The 23,094-nt window shown below is 40.7% G+C and overlaps 1 pseudogene; it reads left to right on the forward strand.

Moving 5' to 3' along the window:
- The first annotated feature begins 10,453 nt into the window (after window positions 1-10,453).
- Window positions 10,454-23,094, forward strand: part of LOC149232691 (alpha carbonic anhydrase 6-like) — a 145,672-nt pseudogene continuing 133,031 nt past the window's right edge.

Here is a 23,094-nt window from a genome sequence, read left to right on the forward strand (position 1 = left end):
TGACTAATTCCCCTATCATTCCCCAAGAAATCATTTACTAACATCCCCTCAAGGACCTTGGATCTGCCCAATAGTCCTATTTCACTTCATTTTATGAGAAATGCTAAGTTAAACTCTGAGTTTACTTAGTTAGAAGAAGCCACATTTCTTGTGTAAAAATGATCATTTCATACTCCTTACATTTCCCTATGCCTAAGTTTTCACCCTATAGACTTAGCATTTGCTCATGCAGTTTCATTCCATATATTCATATTGACATCCTAACTATATTATATAGCTCCTTTGTAATATTTCCTTCCCCATACTATGAAAAACTATATGAAAAACCCAAAAACATTATAAATACCCCGCCCTGGCCTAATATGGCATATTTAAAAATTCTGTCGGGATTATTGGTCCACCCGGGTCCAATAAGAACCCTCCACATGTTCTAAAAGGGTTTATTTAACACCAGGTTGAATAAATAACCTCATTAACCCCCCCCCCCCCCCCCCCCACTTAACCATACATTAAAACCCCCCGCGCGCATATATGTTGGAATTGGTTTGACTTTTGGTTGAACCAATAACCTTAGCCACCCATGTATACCACATAAACCCATAACCCAAGGTTTAAACCCCTCACACAAACATTAAAATATTAAATATATGGGCAGGTCTGTTATGAAACCAGCTCAAGAAAAGATAGAAAAGATAGATCAACGCCTTAGAATTCAGCCTCTTCGAGGGGGCAACCTCCTTTACATTACATAAATGAACAATTCTTGGATGATTCAAATGACAAAACCTCCTTTCTATATATAGGAGTCTATGGAGTCACAATATAATCCAGCCGACCTAACAATAATAATATAAAGCCACAAAAATAACAATAGAGGGATTCTATGGGCACATTAATAACAATATGGGGGTAATGGGGCACAACAATATAAATAAGGGGTATAACTACAATAGTAATGGGGTAATCACTAGTATTATAGGGACCCAACATGCCCCTCTCCTTCAAAAAAGTGTTGTCCTCAACGCTTGAGTAGTTCAGGATACTTCTGCATAAAATTCTCATCCTCCCATGTGGAATCTTCAGCGGATAAGTTCTTCCACTTGATAAGTACTCTGAAATTGATCGATTTCGTAGCTGTCGAGTTCTTGTTTCTATAACTGCTTCCGGTTCCAATATAATTTTTCCTTCCTCGTCAAGTTCTGGCAATATTGTTTGAACTGGGAGCTTGTCGCCTATAACCTTCTTTAAGCATGAAACATGGAAAACTGGGTGCAATCGAGAAGATGCAGGAAGCTCCAATTTGTATGCCATAGTACCAATCTTTTGCAACACCTTGTACGGACCATAATACTTTGGTGACAATTTATTATCCTTCTTAGCTTGCTTGAGGGACATTTCCTTATATGGTTGTAGCCGTAGGAATACCCAATCACCTACATCAAAACTTCTTTCACTGCGATGTTGATCTGCTTGTTGTTTCATTCTATTCTGTGCCAACACAAGGTTATCGTTTAAGAGTTGGAGGACTTGTTGTTGATGTTTGATGTGATGTCCCACTGCCTGAACCTTAGAATTTTCTCTTAAATATGATGTGATGGATGGTGGTTGATACCCATAAAGTTCCATAAATGGGGTCATTTTTGTTGCTGTATGGAAGGAAGTGTTATACCACCATTCAGCCAGAGGCAACCATTTGACCCATTGTGTCTATTTATCAGATACAAAGCAACGAAGATATCCTTCCAAACATTTGTTTACTATCTCAGTTTGCCCATCAGATTGAGGATGATAAGATGAGCTATGAGCTAACTGAGTACCAAGACAAGAAAATAATTGTGTCCAAAAATTTCCAGTGAAAATGGGATCTCTGTCACTTACAATAATCTTTGGGTTTCCATGTAGCTTTTGAATTGTTTCCATAAATGCAGTAGAAACTGTACTGGCTTTAAATGGATGTGATAATGCACAAAAGTGTGCATACTTGGTAAGTCTGTCAACTACCACCATGATGACACTCTTTCCCTCAGACTTGGGTAAACCTGTGATAAAATCCATTGATACCTCCTCCCAACGTTGGCTTGGAATGGATAAAGGTTGTAATAGACCCGGTGTCTTAATTGTTTCAACTTTATTTTGTTGGCAAACCAAACATTCTGCCACAAACTTTTGAATATCTGATTTAAGGCCATCCCAAAAAAATTCCTTCTTAACCCTGTGGTAAGTTTTTAAAAATCCTGAGTGCCCTCCTAAGGGAGAAGTGTGCAATTCCATAAGAATCTTTTGTTTTAGCTGGGAATTCTTACAGAGGTATAAGCGATCTTTGTACCATAACGAATCATTTTTCCAGCTAAATGTATCAGACGTACTGGAATCTTTTTGTAGCTTTCGAATAAGTGCCCACACTTCTTCGTCATTCTTCCATTCCTCCCTTGCTTCATTTATCCAATCTGGTTGGATGATAGAAATAGCGCACAACAATGCTTCCACATCCTCATCCTTCCTTGAGAGTGCATCTGCCACCACATTTTGCTTCCCTTTTTTGTAGATGATTTCAAAGTCATAACCCAACATCTTTGTGACCCACTTTTGTTGCTCTTCAGAGGATAATCTTTGTTCTAAAAAGTATTTAAGGCTATCATGATCCGTTTTTACCTTGAAGTGTCTTCCCATTAGGTAGGGTCGCCATTTCTTAAGTGCATGGAGTATTGCCAACATTTCCTTCTCATAAATAGCTTTGCTTAGAAACTTTCCCTTGATTGGACAACTTTCAAAAGCAATGGGTCTTTCATCTTGCATTAGAACAGCACCAATTCCATTTCCTGAAGCATCACATTCCACAATAAAGGTTTTTGTGAAGTCCGGTGCAGCTAAGACCGGTGCTTGGCACATTGCCTCTTTAAGATGTTCAAAGGCCTTTGTTGCTTCCGGAGTCCATGAAAATGCATCTTTCTTCAATAATGTCGTTAGAGGTGCTGCTATTCTCCCATAATTCTTAACAAACTTGCGATAATACCCTGTCAACCCAAGAAATCCGCGCAAATGCTTTATGGATGTGGGGATTTTCCATTCCTTAATGGCTTTAATTTTGGTAGGGTCTACCTTAACTCCTTCATGAGATACAATATGACCCAAATATTCCACCTCCTGGACTCCAAAGAAACATTTGGATCTTTTGGCATATAATTGTTTCTCTTCCAATAGTTGTAGCACCCTGTCAACATGTTCAACATGATCCTTCCAAGACTTGCTGTAGATAAGTATATCATCAAAAAATACTAACACAAATTTTCTAAGGAATGGTTTGAAAATTGAATTCATCAAACCTTGAAATGTTGAAGGTGCATTGGTAAGGCCAAAAGGCATGACCAAAAATTCATAATGACCCTCATGAGTTCTAAATGCCGTTTTCGGAATGTCTTCAATCTTCATTCTGATTTGATGATATCCTGAACGAAGATCCAACTTGGTGAAGTAAATTGATCCATGCAATTCATCCAGTAATTCATCAATGACAGGAATGGGGAACTTATCTTTAATAGTGAGCTTGTTGAGCTCCCTATAATCCGGACACATGCGCCATGATCCATCCTTCTTGTGCACCAATACTACTGGAGCAGAGAAAGAACTTTGACTCGGTTGAATTATACCAGCCTCTAGCATTTCTGCAACCATACGTTCAATTTCACTTTTTTGGACATAGGGATATCTGTACGGCCTGATGTTTGGAGGAACACTTCCTGGAATCAGATGAATAGCATGATCATGATCACGCATAGGTGGGAGACCTTTGGGAGTCTCAAATACCTTGGAATGATTGTCCAGGACTTTTTGGAGATCTGGAGAAATAGATGATTCTAATGTGGAAACATCTAGCGAACATAATTGTGCAATTACACCCTTTGCTCCTTTTTTAGAAGCTTTGTCATACCATTAGAGCTGATTATCTTTCCTGGTTTCCCTGCAATACCCCTTAATTCAACTTCCTTTCCTTCCACAGAAAATTTGATGAAAAGTTCTTGAAAATTAAAAGCTATTGTACCCAAGGATTGTAGCCATTGGACTCCTAGTACAACATCAGCACCTCCCATTGGAATGGAAAGCATTGGGCTAGTCAATACATATTCTCCCATGGATAGCTTGATATTATGGCACTTTCCAGAGCAATTTATTGTTCCTCCATTTGCAATCATCACTTGACACTCTGGTGCTGGATATAGGAAGCAATTCAATTCTTTTGCTACCCTACAATGAATAAAATTGTGGGTGCTTCCTGAATCAATCAACACTATCACCTTTTTCTTCTTGATTTGTCCTTCTATCTTGATGGTTTGAGGAGTGGTAATTCCCGCCAATGCATTACAAGATATGGTCGGATTTATTTGTTCTTCATCTAGGCTTTGTTCCTGGAGCATATCCTGTTCTTTTGACCTTTCTTGCTCCTTTTCTTCTTCCTCTTCACAATCTATGTAGAATAATTTCTTCTCAGCACACTTATGACCTTTAGTGTATTTGCTATCACAACTATAACAAAGCCCTTTTGCTCTTTTTTCTTCCAATTGTTGTGGTGTCAACCTTATAGGTTGTGGAAGACTAGGGGCAACAACACTTCCATCTTTATAGTTGTGAGTGGTATGCTTCCTGGTTGCCATAATTTTGCTTTCCATTTTTCTTGCTAACCTGAATGCCTTCTCTAATGAATCAGGTTCCCAAAGTCGAACATCATGTTGGATATTATCCTTTAAAGACCCTATGAACACATCAATCCTATGCTGCTCTGGAATATCTTTTACCCTTATGTTCAATTTTTGGAACTCCTCAATGTGCTCCATTATTGAACCCTTTTGTTTGAGACTTATCAATTGGCTAAAAAAAGTGTTGCTTTTTGTATCCTCATAATGTGCTATCAATTCTTCCGTAAAAATTGCCCAAGTGATAAATTGTTTACGAGAGCAAAGCCATTGATACCATACAAATTGATTTGGTTCCAAATATAAAGTTGCCATACGTACCTTTTGTGTGTTTTGCACATTATTGAGATCGAAGAACTGCTCCATCTGTAATATCCATGTGGCGGGATCCTTGCCATCAAACTTCCTCATATCGATTTTTGGAATATGGTGGGTCTTCGATCCAACATTAGAGTCTATGGAATCATGATTAACATTTCTTTTGTTCACATCATGAGTTTCCTTTACAACCTTTTCACCATTAGTAAGTATTTCTTGTAGAAAATTTGTCAAATCTGTCTTCAAATCTGCCATGTCTGTCTTCAAATCTGTCTTCAGATCATCCATCTTAGCTTCCATGCCCTTTATCTTAGATTCCACGCCATTTATCTTAGCATCTGTTAGCTTTTGTGAGCGTGACATTTGTTGCACTTGTTCTTGTAATTTTGATATATCATGTAGCATTTCTTCCTCTTCTTCATGAGTCATGCTAGAGCTTTCAGGTTCCTTACTAGGTGTTTGCATTTTCTTTCCTCGGGGCATCAGTTACCGATAATAATGCTTTACTATGCCCTTTGAATTCCTTCAAACCAAGCTTATGCAAAAATAAAAAATAAAAACTACACACCTTTTTTTACTTTGTAGAAGCCTGATATTGAATCTGATGTATCTCTGTAATTTCGAATCATCCAGTTCTGAAATTGTGACCTGTAGTAGCCTTCTATGTCCTCTTTCCAATGCCACTAGTCTGAACCAAATTGGATTCTCCAAGAAAGCGTTATGCACAATCTCCCGCAGTGACCTGATTATAGACTAGTTCAGTAGAGCGAACTTGTATGAAGTGCCACGTGTCACTGTTTCAACCTTTGACTCTGAAAAATATATAAAAGAAAACTACAGTCCGTCCTCTTTCTGTACCTTCTTACGAAATTTCAATCCGATGCTCAGAAAGAAAGTTATGACGATTTCCCCAGGTCACCTGTTTTGAGTGTAATTCAGGAGTCTGCAAAAAGACCAACTTCCTGAGATCATATCTCCAAAACTATCGCGCGAAAAGCTCTGAAATTCGGACCCAAGGTTCAGCGCGATTTCTTCTCAAATGGGTTTTTTTTGCGACTTCTGAAACGTCACAGAAAAAACGTTATAGCGAAAATGCCACGATGACCTGTTTGGAGCAGCGAAACCCTAGAATCCAAAGCTCTGATACCAAATGTTATGAAACCAGCTCAAGAAAAGATAGAAAAGATAGATCAACGCCTTAGAATTCAGCCTCTTCGAGGGGGAAACCTCCTTTACATTACATAAATGAAAAATTCTTGGATGATTCAAATGACAAAACCTCCTTTCTATATATAGGAGTCTATGGAGTCACAATATAATCCAGCCGACCTAACAATAATAATATAAAGCCACAAAAATAACAATAGAGGGATTCTATGGGCACATTAATAACAATATGGGGGTAATGGGGGCACAACAATATAAATAAGGGGTATAACTACAATAGTAATGGGGTAATCACTAGTATTATAGGGACCCAACAAGGTCCCTGCGCCATATCATACCAGGACCTGCACCTCCCATCAACCATTGGATCGCACCCACCAGATCCAACGGCCCACGCTGATATCGGAGTCGCCCCGCTGTACAAAATTTAGTTCCCGATGTAAAGCGGTTTTGCCATCGTACATGGGGATGTGTGGCCCATTTCTATTGCATCGGGCCCGCTCTAACAGAAACCTGCTCCCGTACCAAAAGCGGTCCGATGGAAACCATTTACCACCTGTTCTCCCCGCCGCGCACGTCATCCCCACGTCTCTGTCTGCGTCAGCACCCGTGCTACTGTACAGTTCGTTGTGCCTGCCCCGTCACCCATCCACATCAGCTACCGCGTCACCCTCCGTACCATGCTACAGGACAACGTGACGTCATGCTGACGTCAGCACAAAAAGAGCCAAAAGGTCCGAAAAAACACAAATTTTCGTTAAAACTCACGAAAGCGATGTTTTTTTGTTTATTTTCTATGCAACCAATAGTGAATTCTATGCATGAGAAATACGTCGAGTTCACCATTAACGTCCTAGTCTGCCACCCAGGCATGTTCAACCTGCAAGCCCGACCTCCTCGGCTCTAGCTACAACTGCATTTCACCGCAAAGTCTCGAATAAACAGGTATTTACCTGTGAATCGCCCATAAACCTTGTTTTTCATAAATTCTCTGTAAAAGATCACCAAGACAACTGAATTCAACTCAAAGGCACTATTGCCCGCAAGCTCATGCACTCTGCCTCACTGTGTAACCATATTTTCAGGCAAAATCTGCTAAATTTCGTGGCCCTCTGATAAATTCTCCATTGAAATTAAGCTCGAGCTTGTGTCCACTTGCAAAATCACCAAAATCCCCTGTAAAAGCCATGCTCTTCCCACTGTTTTTTAAGCTTCCTCGTTAAAAACTCTGCAGACTCTTTCTTCCCTTTGAGTTTTACTCAGTAAGCCTATTTTCACATAAAAACTCAAGTTGCAAGAATTCTTGTTAAAAGGCCCTCTGTCAGAACTCTGTTTCTTGTGGGGACACAAAATCAAATCCAATTATAATCACAGCAAATCATGGATGCTCCAGTAGCCCTAAACATTGCACCCTTGAATGCACCTCATAGGTAGTTGGAGTGGTTACCTCTAGCTGATAGGGATTTTCAGATTGATGACATGGAGGGTGAAAAGCCTCACCTGCAAGCTTTCTGTGAAATAAGGAATAGCCACAGGAAAAAAACTGACCTACTTGGTATCTGGGAGTCTAATATGCCTATATACTACCTCCCTGCAGTCAATGTCTTTCCTGACCTCATCCATCAATGTTGTGCTAATTATGAGCCTTCTCAAAGGGCAGTAATGGACCCTGCTGGAAATGTCCTCTTTTATATTACCCCTCAATCTATAAATGAGATGTTGTACTTCCAGCCAACTCAACCTTTGGTCACTCTCACTATGAAAAATTTGCTGGACCAAGCCTCCAAGTTGTCCTCTGCAGAAGTTGACCGAATTGCCAAGTTGTTTATGCCACCAAATTGTCACTCCATATACAAAATTACCTATCACCATGCCTCGTTTAATGAGGCTGGAAAAATGCTCATAGACATGATTTCTTACATCCTGGGATTCAGAACAAGTGAGATTGTGGATGAAACTGTATTTGCTTTGATGTCCATATTTGCCCCAAGACAGCCCCTTGCTGTCAAGTATGACTATGCTACCTACATAGCCAAAAAAATTCATGAGCAGTTCATGAATTTAGAAAGAGAGAGAGTATTCAAATACATTGCATTTATATACCATTTGATGTTGTACTATCAGCCTGATAGTTTCCCAATTCCCCTTAAAAAATTGGATGCTAAGGGGGAGCAAAGGTCTGTAATATTCTGGTCCTCAGTGTTCCATCATGTTAGTAGCTCCGCATATACATATTGTGAGTTTATTGACCTCTTCATATATCCAACCACTTGTTTATTATCAATAACTCCTCATGCCAGGCTCACTGCTGAAATGCAGAAAATATTACACCTATCAAAGGAATACAGCATTGGTGATTGGTATTTTTACCAAAACCATACAGTGATCAGGATCTATGGCTGTCAAATGGCTCCCTACAAACTGCCAAAATATGTCCCCATGAGACTCTTTGCCCTGGAATACTACCGGCAGTTTAGTAGTTCAGATTTGACCCATTTCTATGGTGCTAGGAAAAAGGCACAGCTCAAGATAAGGCACCAACTGGGCCCTTTTATTTTTAATAAAAGGGAAGAGGCATGGAAAGAGGCTGACACTATTCTAAGAGACAAACTCAAGCTGAAACAAAGTTTTCTTTGGGTGCCATATGACCCTGAACATTTCATAAGCTTTAGGAGAGTCAAACATAAGCTTACAGGATATGTGCACTATAGTATCCCTCAAATTGAACAATATGCAAATCAACAGGAATGGATAGAAGGCACACTAGTTGAGGAACTTAATGAAGAAGAAAGATTAGAAAAAGAAATGAAAGAGTTTGAAAAGACACTTGACCTAGACTCTGTTGGACAGGTGTTTGTCACATCTCCTCGACACCTTGGAGCAGGCACATCATCTGCCACAACCTCACAACAGCCTGCACAAGGAAGTGATCCACCTGCAGGGACATCTAAAGAAAAAGAGGTGCAGCATTCAGAGCAGCAAGAGACAATGGCAGATCGACCAGATGCAACAAAAGAACAAAGTCAAGGGCAATCCCCTTCAACACAAGCAAATGCACCTGAGGTCCCTGTCTTACAAACTCCTCTCAATGAGGAAAGAGCAAAGAAAAGTGACAGGCAGGAAGAGACACCCATAGGGGCCTCCACAGAACAGCAAGGAGAGAAAAGACAAAGGCTAAACCCCTATTCTGAGGAAGAATTTACAGAGGAGACAGCAGGCAATCAAAGAGGTGAGGAAACAACTGAACAATGGATTCCTCTGAGCATGGAAACATCAGCTAGCTCCTTTCAGCAGGAGCAAGAGAGGCAACAAGGTGTGGAGGTTACCTCAACCTCCACCAAGAAGCAGAGCAAGCAAGGCTTTGACATAAAGAAGGCATTCACCGAAATCAAGGCCAAAAATGAGCCAGTAAGATTCCAGATCTACAACTAGTTGCTAAGAATGGCTCCCACTAATCAAAGAGGCTAATGGCAACCTATGACATCCAAGAAGGAAAAATGACCCTCAGTTATTTCAGACCTACAGTACAATAGCCCCAATCCGTTGCTGATTATATCAGGACCAATCTGGAAGTTCTTGCTAAAGACATCCATCCAATGGACCAAATTGAGTTATACAAACAAACTGGAGAAATGGTGTACTCCACCCTGGTAGATAAGGCAATATTGGCCCACAGGCTGCAGAATTCAATTTACAACACTTCTGCCCAATTAGAATTGGAGAAAGCTTCATCACAGGCCAAGGACAATAGGATCAAATCCTTGGAGGAGATCATTATGGAGCTGGGACATGATCCCAACGATCCCAAGGGTGTGCAAGCTTTGATTAAGAAGAAAGAAGAAGACATAGTAGCCCTTAGAAAACAACTCAGGTTGCCACCTACAATTCATCCTCGAACCATAGAAGTTGCACAACAAAAGGAAGAAGAGGATGTAGTTAGTTTGCTTATGAGGATGCATAAAAGACTGATAGAAACAGAGAGTGCCTTGGAGGCATCACTACAAGGAAGACAGGGAGAGTTGGCCTCTCAGCTAGCTCAAACAACTTTAACTATTGAGACTACCCCTCCTACTGATCCAATAGCAACAGCAGGTACCTCAACCCCAGCCTCAACTTCAGCAACAGTTTCAGCAATGACTACAGCAGCAGCAGAGCAAGAGGCCAGCCTGAGTATGGAGGAGATGATGAAAGAAATAGAGGCTCTAGAAGTGTAGATGGCAGAATTAAAAGAGGCCAAAGAAAAGCTGGCCAAAATTGAGGTAAGATATGACAAATTAAAGATGGATGTGGCTGAGAAGACAAGGGAAGTAAAAAACTTGGAGAAAAGAATAAAGGAGCTGGAAAAGGAGCTTACTCTTGATAAGACTCTAGCTGAAGTCAAGAAAATTTTGTGGGCCAAAAATGGCCAATCCATTACTGACCAATGGCAATCAATTGAAACTATACATGAGCAAATGGAATTGATAGGCTTAGCTCAATTCAAAACTCAAAAGGCTAGAGCATCATTAGGATATATGCCTCAGCAAGCCAATAGAATGATTCAATTTTTGAACACTCATACCAAAGAGCAGTTGGCAGCAATAGGTATCAGGAATAGGACAGATACCATCTTACTAGTGAAAAGGGTGCTAACCCTAAGGAATTTTGTGCAGACTCTGGAAAGAAAATGCCAAGAAATGCAGGCAGAAATAAATGACTTCAAAATAAAGTTTGCAACATTACAGAGCAAAGGGCTACCCAGTTTATTAACCGGCGCTGGAAGGCTACTATCACATGAGAAGTATGCCAACAGGAAAAATAATTATGCCTCCAATCAAATTACAACATCCTCAAGCACCTCAGAAGAAACAGGGCCTCCCTCTGGACAGAGTCTTTATGACAAATTAGAAAATCTGTTCTACATTGAACATGAGATAAACCACCTTTTTGAAGTCCAGCGCAACTTTTATAGATACAATGAAGCCGATGAAACACTGATTAAAATACAAAGACATCAGTTGGCTACAGAAGATTGGTGGCAAGGAATGCTGGAGATATTGCTCAGGTAATTTTGTTTCAATTTTTTGGTCAGCCACAGGTCAGCAAATACAGAGGCACGGTCCACCTATCCAAGAGCGAAAACAGCAGAAATAAGAAGTCAAATGGTGACTACAACTCGTTGATGAAAAAGCGAGCACTGATGACAAGGCTAGCACTACAGCACAACAAGGCATCAAGGCAGCAAACACAAAATAAAGACGCAGCTACCAGTCGACTCACTCAGTCCAGAAAGTCAAATATCTCTGACAAATTGGATAGCCATCACATTCACATTTACTGCAGCATTTATTTCCCTCATCTACTTCTTATAAAGAGTGGGTAAATGAAGTTATGGCTTCAGAACTTATCTTCATGATATTTTGTATCTCCCTGTTTGTATAAATACCTCCCCATAATATGTGTTTGGGGTTGGTGATTTTCTCTCTGGACTGCGCTGTAAATTTTGAGACTGTCTAATACAAATGGCCATTCAATTTCACTGTTGCTGCACCGTCTGAATGTGGATCTAATGTTCTGGGAATCACTACAGAATCCTTGTGTCTTTCTATGGATCAATAAGTTGCTCTAACCTATGTTTGTGTCTTCTGCGTTTGCAAATATCATATATGTTTCATATTCTTAGTAACAGAGAAAAGGAATAACCTAGGATTTGTTTAAATGCACCCTGTGTTCAATCTCTGCTATTAATTATGTTTTCTTCAGAGTTAGTCATAAATATGAATTCTTAGCTGCTCATGTTTACACTGATTCCTTCTTTTTGAATGCTATTTAGGAATTCTTAATTGCTCCTAGATAATATTCAAAGCACCTTCCCTCTGCCAGCATGATCAAGGATTCTTGATTGCCCTTCATCCACTAGCCTACGTTCCACCAACTTCCAGATTTGAAAATTGTTCTAAGAACTGCCTATCTTGCTCTGTAGCATTACCATTTACCCAAGAAACACTTTAGCAGTACACCATCATTGACTCCATTGCCCAATAGTATAAACTGTTTTGGACCTCCATCCCAGCTCTATTTGAGATCACCATCCAACAAACTAAAAACCAAATTTTGTGCATCATAACTAGCCTAAAATACTCCAAAACAAAGCTAAATTACAAAGAGAGAGCCCTCTCTGGTTGCAGGTAGGCTAGAACCTGTGGCCAAAAGACTAGTTAGTGGTTACCTTGGCTGAATTCCCTTCAGGAGGCAGGGAACAACCTGAGTGATAACATCATTGGCGACTCCACTGGGGACTGAATGTCTATTTGTAACTGCTGTCTATTTCCTAAAGCTACAGATGGAGCCTGAAGTTAGCCAGGTAGCCTTTGAAACTGTCTTTGCTCTGCATTTACAGGAGTAAATAAAAGCTGCTTTAGTCAATCTCCAGTATAGTTTTAGGCTCTAAACAGCTGTTCCAAAATTTGATCAGTTTCCTCTGTTTCAACATATTCAAAGGAAATCGCAAGGCCTCCCATATTTCAAAGAATTTCCTGTAGAATATTGTGAGAAACTGTGATTTGAAAACATTTCCAAAAAATACCAAAAAAAAAAAATTAGAAGATGGCTCCAAAGAAGAAAACTCGTTACACCAGGTCAAACCCTGACCCAGATCCTCCAGCTATTTTTGAAAATCCCACTTAATTTCTAAGACCCTTAGGAAACAAGAAAAACTAGAAAAATCAGTTGATTCAGACCTTGATATACTTCAACAAAACCCTGTAAAATCTGAGCTTACACCTGGGAGAGAAACAGTCATTTCAACAGCCTCTCCTAGTTCCTCATCTACACCTCAAAGTATCCTCTCCACTCCCCCATCCACTGCACATATTTCCACTCCTGTCCTTGTTGTTCTAGCTGTCTTATTTCTTCCTCTAGTCCCATTCCTCCCTGTAAATATGGCAGACTGTTATGCTCCTCTTCAGTTGCCTGGAAATCCAGGGGCCATGCCTCACGATTATCGGAGTAAAATCACATATTTTGATGGTACTCGCTCCTATACAGCCCAACAACACGCTAAGAAAATGCAAGATTATTTTGAGAATTATGAAATAGATGATGATGATGTGAGGATGAAGATTTTTGTTCAAAGTCTAACGGGTGATGTAAGGATTTGGTTTAGAGCGCTTGTTGCAAACTCTATAGCTGATTCAGAAGCTCTTTATCAATCCTTCTTAAACATATGGGAGAAGAAGAAAGACCCTCTACACATTTTAACGGAATATGACAATTTGAAAAGAGGCCCACAAGAAACCGTCCAAGACTATTGTGCTAGGTTCAACAATGTCTATAACGCTATTCCTCAAAACCTTAGACCTCCACCTGATTTAGCTTTGATCAAATTCCCTGATGGATTTGATTACGACATGGCATATCAACTGAGGGAAAGAGCCCCTCCAAGTTTAGCAGACATGCAGAATATAGCAGTTAGTGTGGAGGCAAACCTGATTGCTAAACGAAATAGGGCAAGAGCTGAAAGAAGAACAACTTTCAAAGAAGAGCCTTCAGCTTTTGAACAAAAACTTGATGCAATCATCAAAGGCATGGACAGACTTGGGGATAGGGTGGAAACTATTGAAAGGAAATCATCATGGGAAGGTCAACCAAGTAACACTGCAAGAAACCCAAACTTTAGAAAAAATCAAAATCCAAATGTTGGGAGGACTGGCCCTGACCAGAACATCAGACCTCCATTTCAAGAGAACTATGTTGAAGCCTCAGCCTATAGTGAGCCAATAGAGGACACCCAAATCAACCTAATGGGGTTAAACAGTGAGCAACAAATTTTTCTAACCCAAGATGACCAAGAAGCTCATAATTTCAATCAATTTCAAACCAAGTCTGAAGAGTCATTTGATTTTAGGGAAGGCTATGAGGCAGCGGTCTATGAGGTTCATAAACAGTACAAATTAAAAAGCAGAACCATAGATGTGCCTGAACCTGCCAAGTTGAAGGATACCAAGCAGCCAAAGAAAACAAAGGATAAAGTTGTCCTGATAGAACCTTCCACTAAAACAGACCCAGACCCAAAGGAAGTCACTGTGGAAGATATATCAAACTTACAGCCTTCAAAGAACCAGTCATTCACATCCCATTCTTCAAAAGAAAATTTGAATCACCCTCTTGAAAATAATTTCAAATCAGATGTACCTCAAAACAACACTTATAATCAAGAGAAGATCACTGAAAATCCAGCTGAAAAGGAAAAGTTTGTTGTCCACAACACAAAAATTCAGATAGAAAAACCTTTTAACTTAGAAACAGAAATAGGTAAGCTGAAAATAGCTATTCCTCTTTCTGAATTGGCTAAACATGAAATTTACAGACAGCAAATCAATAGGTCACTACAAATACCAGAGAATACGAATGCAATCAATATTCTAGATGATCAACCAGAACTGATTTTTGGTCCTGAAGTCAATGGTAAAACAGTAGATGGAGGGGTTCCTCCATTCTATGTAAGCTTAAATATTCATGACAAAGTGTTGCATAATGCAATGTTTGATTCAGGAGCTTCCCATATCCTAATGCGTAATTCAGTCATGGAAAGACTAGACCTAGATATTACAAGGCCATACAAAGACTTGTTCTCATTTGATTCCAGCCAGGTCAAGTGTCTAGGCTGTTACAGGGAAAAGTGTCTATTTAGAACTGCTCTATCCCACTAAGGTGTGACAACTGCCTTAGAAACAAACAGAGAAAAACTACTTTTGTTTTTCCTTTATGAATTATAGATAGAGAGGAACAGAAAGACCAACCTTTGTCTTGCGCTTATCCTTCGATTCGATCCCTCTCTTCTTTGATAGTCCCCAGCTAGGATTAGATGTAAATTGACCATACAACTGTAACAAGCATCAATGATATAAAAGCATGGAGGAAAACTCAAATAGTTTTTATTGATAAACAAGAAAATATCCAGGAGGAGTTACAACCAGTGGTTCTGACCCAGCATCAACCTCCCAGCAAAGAAGCCCCTCTTCACCTCAACAAAGCTTAGATCACCCAACAATCTGATGTTTGTCTCTAGAAACCAACAACAATTCCTTACAATATGAAAAATTCCAGCCTCTGGATCTCTGGGATGAGGGATCCATATATAGATATCTGTAAGGGGGATGAGTCAGCTTGTGATTTGATTAGTGTCTTCTCTCTGACAGTTCTTGCTTCCACTTGGAGACTGAGGGCCTCTTACTCATCCTTGGTCGAATTCAGTGAGGCAAGTGTCACAGGAGAAGATTCTGGAAGCTTCCATTGCCTCTCCACCTCGCGGAATGACACTGCCATTTGTCATTTCTCGCCCATCACACCCCACAGAAGGGACTTTTGAAATGCAATACACCCTCACAGTGTATTTAGGTGAGATGCAACGCACCTAGCCAGTGGAGCAGCTGCAATGATCCTGTTTTGACCAATTCTGAGTAGTTTCTCATGGAGAACTTCTGGGAGAAGCTGTAATCTGTTGACCTTGTTCCTTTAGGGGTTAGAACAACACTTTTATGGACTTAGGAGCCCTTGGTTTATGGACATTTCATGCTTGGGGTTGCAGGGCACAAAAATGTCTATAACAGTTGCCCCCTAAAGTATGAGGTCGTTAACCTTTTGGTGTCGGGTGAAATGCTTTATTATGAGGATCCGAAGTTCTTTCAAAGCTGGGAGGAGACCTGTAATAAGATACAATACAATACATTATCTTCATAATATTTTCATGATCTAGCTAAGGCGGGCATTCCCATGCTCAGCTTTATAAATTCATTTTCATGTACATAGGACAGACAATCGTCTAAGTGTAGACTGATGATTCTGGTAGAGCCATCATCCTTTTGATAGGATGATTATCTGTGCTGCAATGATGTACATTTAATGTCTTTATTTCCCTGAATATATATCGCAGCCCGGATGGATGAAACTAGATCCGGGGTCTTCAATCTCGTCCGATCTTCACTCGAAGTACAAGTCGATCCATGTGAGAAATGTTCTAAAGTCGAACATGGAAAGACATCGCTTGATTACCAGTCAATGATGTAAACTGTTAACAAGCGCGAGAGGAATCACCGATAATGATAATGACCCTCAAGGTACTGCAGTATAATTCACGTGGTGTGAATAAAGGACTTGGCGTCAAACACCACGCAAAATCTTTCGGTCGAAGGCCATTGATGTAAACCTGTCACCGGAAGTGAGAAACTTGCCATTGAGGCATGCAAGCTTCAAAGTACTGAATGGGGTGTTCCTAGATCAACTTCTTGGATAATGAGCTGATGTCGACAAGAAGTGATCCGTCACAGGAGGGCCTTAATGAATCCCACATCAATGACACGGAACGGAGCAAATGATTTTAATGGAGGTGAAAACGATCTGGTGATATAAGGTTCAGGGTGGCGGTCATGAAAGAATGGAGTATAATGTATGGTAGTGGGTGAGACATAGGTGAATTCACTGAATGACTTCTCTTGAACATATCGGCGACACTGATGTGATGGATTGGTAGCATTAACCCCAAATGTGGATGGTATGGCGTGACCATGGTGATGTGACCGGTGAATGAAACAACCCAACCCGACTCGGACACGGAGTGGAAGTGTCATGTTCAAGAGCGACTTGCTACCAATAAAGTTTCTTTGAGTTTTCTTCCCAATTTTTCCCCAGTCATTACTGACCAGTACCTCTTTATTTTTGTCAAGCTTGAGGAGGATAACATATGCTTGTTCTATAATTTTCCCTTCGGGCAAACCCATCGCTATGTTTTAACGAGCCTAGCGATAGTGAAACTTGTTCTCGTCTATAGACAAGTTTGTCGCTATTAATCTTTTTAACGAGTTTAACGACAAAGATAACTCGGTCCTTTTCAATTTTAGAGAGTCTGAAAAGGAACGTAAAGGTAACTCCAAAATTCCTTTTTCGTCATCTAATCCCTTAAGTCCGAAAAAGTATAAAACAATACAGAAGGGATGAATTTTCGATACTTTTAACGAGCCGAACAAAACAAGCGCTCGATCTTTTTGTGTAATAATCCCTCAGGTCCAAAAAGATTAAAATTTAGAGGAGGGATAGCACTTCCTCTCCCTTTAACGAGCTGGAGAGGCCAATGGCTCGGCAATCTTTTCATATTTTACGAGTCAGTTGAAAAGAGCTTAAAGGAGACTCGTCTTTTGAGGAACGAGTGATAAAACGGGTAGCAGCTGATTCCAGGTAAGATTTGGAATTTTCCAATCACGGCAGTGTCACAAGGATGGCTAGTGAAATCACTCTTCGCAGCTGTTCTTCAAAATGGGTAAACAATCAAATGGAGGTGAATGATCGGCCAATGAAAAAGTGGAGGTGACGGTGCAAACACGACCAAGGCTTTAACGGCTGAAGTACTACATTCACGATGGTTATTTACCGGGGAATAGTTCATTTTTTAACGAGCTTAAATGCGGGGGGAAACATTTGCTCATGTCTTATGTTTATTTTTTAACGAGCTTGAACTATGTGCTAAAACTGCTCGATGCGGGTTTATTTTTTAACGAGCTTGAACCTTGCGGTAACACTGCTCGATTAATCCAGTCGTGTGATAAGAATGTCTCATACAAAACGACAACTTTTAGAGTTTTGCCCCACATCCTTTCTTTATGCAAGTTAGGAAACGACCAATCCAAAAAATAGATAAATGATCACTCTTTGCTTGCACTCCAAAAGGTTTGCATGCCCCCAGGTATAAAACAGAGTTTCAAGGTTACCTCTTCTTTATTCCGTTAAAACATTTGTTTTACCGAGAGAGGCCTACCTCTTATAGGTTACCAAAGATTGTTCTATTTACGGCGTAAACAAAACATCTCTTCGGCGATGTCTACCGAGATAAACAAAGGTGAGCGGCGGTGCTCGCCAACTCACATAACTTTGACAAGAGAATCTTGTTCCAGTCCAACTCCCCCTTCCAATCACGGACGGGAGTACGGAGGTCATATTCTCTCGCGGAAACCTACCCTATACCCGAAGTTTTCCTGCCGAAGCAGACCAGGACGCATGCCCCCTGGGTTTCAGTCATGTCCCCCCGAATCACTCGCGCTCATCGGGTGGACGGACTGGAGATTGAGACATTTCTTGCGAGAAAAGACCATTCAGGGATGGTATATGACTATTTGCTATGCGTGATCCGGGAAATGAAAGCTGGTCTACGAGCTTGACCACTCTTCCTTCGTGCGGAAAACACATCACTCTAAAGAGTGATGAGACAATGGCTCTCATGCAATAAATATAGTCTCGTCCAAGGAGTAGATTGTAATCTAGGGGTCCTTGAACTACCATTACGTTCATGTGAACGGTTTTCCCTCTCAATGTTATGGGCACATTGCGAAGGATCCCTAACGGTCGACTGGTTCCTTTATCAAAGCCTGTTAGATTTCTCATCTCAGGCAAAAGCGATGGCGAACCAAGCGCTTTCCAAGCAGTTGAGGAAAGGATACTCACAGAAGCGCCCTCATCTATGATGGTACCAGCCATAACCATTCTATATATTTGAACAACGATTCAGAATGGTACACTAGCTGGTAAACGGGGTCTGCCTAGTTGATTCTAGTCGAAGGAGACAACTAGGTTGCTTGGAGGTGGGACCGAATAGACGGCCGGGTACGACTCTGACGAACTTCCTTCCTGCGGTAAAGGAACGGGTAAATTGCCCCCATGTTCGTTGGAGTTTGTGCTTATGAAAAGAATTTGGACGGTGTCATCCTTGTTCTCTTCAGTGACTGTATCATCTGAAGATGGACCCTCTGAAGGCAAGACCGGGTCAACTGCCGCCTCGACCTTTTGACTTTCATCTGGTATGGGTTCAAATGGTTCATCTTCAATGATAGATGCTTCGGCCGACCACCTGAGCGGGCCAGCCGGATTTTCAACTAGTGACGGACTCGGCAAGAGTTTTTTATATCCAGGAGGAAGTCGTAACGGTGAAACCGGACGATCATCCAAAACTCTTTTAGCTTCGTCTAAGAAGGAACAACGGTGGACGGCATGATCGCCTTCACACAGTTTACAAGGAAATCTATATTTTCCTTTTTGTCCTGGGGCTTCACTTTCACTAGTTGACGGTGTGTTTTCAACATGATCATCAGAGGTTGACGACACCGGGTTGTGCAAACGAGGAGACCAGTCCCTTAAGATCCGAGGGATGCAAGGACAATCTCTATGATAGTGGTCTCCTTTGCAAATGACACATGGCGATTTAGGCCTGGTCGGTGCAGTGTGTGGATTTTCGCTAGACGACACTCGTTTGCCCCCATTTGCTTTTGGATCCTTCTTCTTTTTCTTTTTCTTCTTCTTTTCCTTCTTCTCCTTAGGTACTTGACTTTTGGCTTTACCAGCCCCATCAAGTGAAGAGGAAGGAGGAGAGGAAGAATTAGAGGAAGTAGAAGGTTGGTGGGTAACTCTGGACTCGTCTAATTGCTGATTCGATTGTTCAGGAATTGTGGTGTTCTGAACGACAGAGGTTGAGAAGAGCCATACAGGTAAACCAATTGTCAGTCCTGGAAGCGACAATGTGGCCATATGGGGTGCACCAACATCTCCCCAAGAGGAGAAGGGACTAGGATTTCCTCCAAGGGGGATCCCTTGGTTGGTGGATTCCATTTTCTCAACCCAAGATCAACGTAGGAAAGGGTAATGAATATTCCGTTTAAAATAAATTTTAGACGCTTTGACAGAACTTGTTTTTTCAGTTTTTAAGAGTCGAGAAAAAACAAAAGATGACTCTAGTCTCCTTCGATTTTTAATGAGCCTGAAGTGACAAGTGCTTAGATGGACCTTTTCCGTTAAGGAGTCTGAAAAGGAACGAAAGGGACTACTTTGGAAGTCTAGGTAGAGGGAGTACCAAACCAATTGCAAAACTGCAGAATAATTTTTATGGTACGGCAGTCAATCTTCCCGAATGCTGTGTTCAGTGCATTGCGATCGATAGGGCGGCAGACACAGCTTCCTATGGATAAAGGATTAAGCCTATTGGGGTCTCCCAAAATATACTCGACGGTACGTGGGAGCACAAGTCCGTACTGGCACTTATCGTCTCAAAGTGGAGGAATCACCCAACCATCAGTGAGAACAACAGTTACCAGGCTTTACGACGCCGGAATACATCTCTAGCCTAGACCTCTAAATGTTGTGCGTTAAGTTCCAAAGCGTTGTTAGATTCATTGAATTTATTTTAAGTTGATCTTGTTTATGAAGTTTGCCTTTCGGGTTCACCACGAGATGTAGATGTAATTCTTAAAATACAATCTAAAGATGATAAACAAACTTTTTATCTCTTTTATGCAATGAAAATCCTAGCTACTAGGGAAAAGAAAGACAAAATCTTTTCACAAAGAGCAAAGAGCACACTGTAAATGCACTTTCCTAAATCAAGCCAAACAGACTGTCTATATGCAAATGCACATGCATGTATTTGTTTTCGACTTTCTTAGTACATGGATGCTAAAAAGAAAGTTGATGCACAAATCTGAATTTCTTTTCAAGCGACGAATATCAACAAGCTTCTTTTCGAAATCAAAAAATGGAGATGATTACAACGCCTTAGATTTTGAAATGAATGCTTGTTCTTGACACTAGAAAATTACAAATTCAGACCAAAAGCAATAGTAACTGGATAATCGACCATCAACAGCAATCAAACTTTTTCCTACGATCGAAATCGACACTTGCGATAGATTCAAATCAAAGGACGACAGTACGACTATGCTACTTTTGCAAAGGAGAACTGTAAATGACTCAACAAACACACAAAAACATCTACAGTTCTTTTGTACAAAGGAGGTGGAATAACAGTAAGGAAAAGGGGTTTCAAACAGACATATACTGATCACAGGCAGCAAAATTCAGGAATAGAACTGGAAAGAATGAATCACAGAAGCCACAGCTGCACAGAGCTAGTCTGATCAGTGCACCTGTAACACAGAGAATCTGAAATGTAGCGCAGGTTGTCCACTCGGGAAGTGCGCTGAAATTCAGAATCTCTGAACAGTACCTGCGCTGGGCCAGAAACGAGACTCTGTTCAGGTTTCGGGTCACAGTTTGCAGTTCAGTTCTTGGGTTTTGGCCGAGTAAAAAGCAATCAATAATGCAACAATCAGGGGTAGATCTAAGGAGGATCTAAGAGCTATCACAAGGGCAATCAGATAGTTTGTGAATCAGTTGTTTAAATCATAAACAGATCCAGTAGATGGATTGAAGTAGCAGTTGTCTACTTTGCATTTGTTATGGCAAATGCAGTTCGAATGCTACTTGTAAGTTTACGAAACAAACAACAAAGAATGATAAACAAACAAACTAATTAGCTCCCCAGCGGAGTCACCATTTTGTTACAGGGAAAAGTGTCTATTTAGAACTGCTCTATCCCGCTAAGGTGTGACAGCTGCCTTAGAAACAAATAGAGAAAAACTACTTTTGTTTTTCCTTTATGAATTATAGATAGAGAGGAACAGAAAGACCAACCTCTGTCTTGCGCTAATCCTTCGATTCGATCCCTCTCTTCTTTGATAGTCCCCAACTACCTACTCCCTTGCACGCCCAGCTTCACAAAGTACCTGTAAGATCACAGAAGCATAGCACTATACAAAGACATGGATCTATAATCATAAACAATCTAGGATCAGATGTAAATTGACCATACAAATGTAACAAGCATCAATGATACAAAAGCATGGAGGAAAACTCAAATAGTTTTTATTGATAAACAAGAAAAGATCCAGGAGGAGTTACAACCAGTGGTTCTGACCCAGCATCAACCTCCCAGCAAAGAAGCCCCTCTTCACCTCAACAAAGCTTAGATCACCCAACAATCTGATGTTTGTCTCTAGAAACCAACAGCAATTCCTTACAATATGCAAAATTCTAGCCTCTGGATCTCTGGGATGAGGGATCCATATATAGATATCTGTAAGGGGGATGAGTCAGCTTGTGATTTGATTAGTGTCTTCTCTCTGACAGTTCTTGCTTCCACTTGGAGACTGAGGGCCTCTTACTCATCCTTGGTCAAATTCAGTGAGGCAAGTGTCACAGGAGAAGATTCTGGAAGCTTCCATTGCCTCTCCACCTCGCGGAATGACACTGCCATTTGTCATTTCTCGCCCATCGCACCCCACAGAAGGGACTTTTGAAATGCAATGCACCCTCACAGTGTATTTAGGTGAGATGCAATGCACCTAGCCAGTGGAGCAGCTGCAATGATCCTGTTTTGACCAATTCTGAGTAGTTTCTCATGGAGAACTTCTGGGAGAAGCTGTAATCTGTTGACCTTGTTCCTTTAGGGGTTAGAACAACACTTTTAGGGACTTAGGAGCCCTTGGTTTATGGACTTTTCATGCTTGGGGTTGCAGGGCACAAAAATGTCTATAACATAGGCCTAATCAAAGACTTCTGTGTATCTTTGGTCCAATATCCAGCGAAGACAAACTTGATGGATGTGGTGGTAGCTGATATTCCACCTAAGTATGGTATGCTTTTGTCCAGATCTTGGGGTGCAAAACTCCAAGGGTCTCTGCAGCTAGACATGTCCTACGCCACTATTTCAGTCTTTGGACAACCAAAGAGATTATATCGAGAAACACTAATGAAATATGTGGTTAGTAGTCAAGAAAAACCCCAAAACTTCCCCATCTATTCTATGCATTCCGATATGGATTCATTCATTTTATATAATGCTGAGATGTGTCCCAAAATTGATGTCAAACTCCTAGAAACAGCACAAACAGAGAGTATGAATGAACAATCTAGTGCCCAAGATCAAAAAATTGTTGATGTGATTGATGCAATAAAGGAGAATGACATATCATATGAGTTACAAGAGCCAAATCTGCCCACTAAACAAGCGTCCAAAGCTCTTAAGGCTAGTCATAATCAAGAAATCCTATGGTACTTGGAGTTTGAT

The sequence above is a fragment of the Pinus tabuliformis genome, chromosome J (assembly GCF_031772625.1).
Source record: "Pinus tabuliformis cultivar Carrire ecotype Pingquan chromosome J, CPIR1, whole genome shotgun sequence".
In the NCBI taxonomy this organism is placed as follows: Eukaryota; Viridiplantae; Streptophyta; class Pinopsida; order Pinales; family Pinaceae; genus Pinus; species Pinus tabuliformis.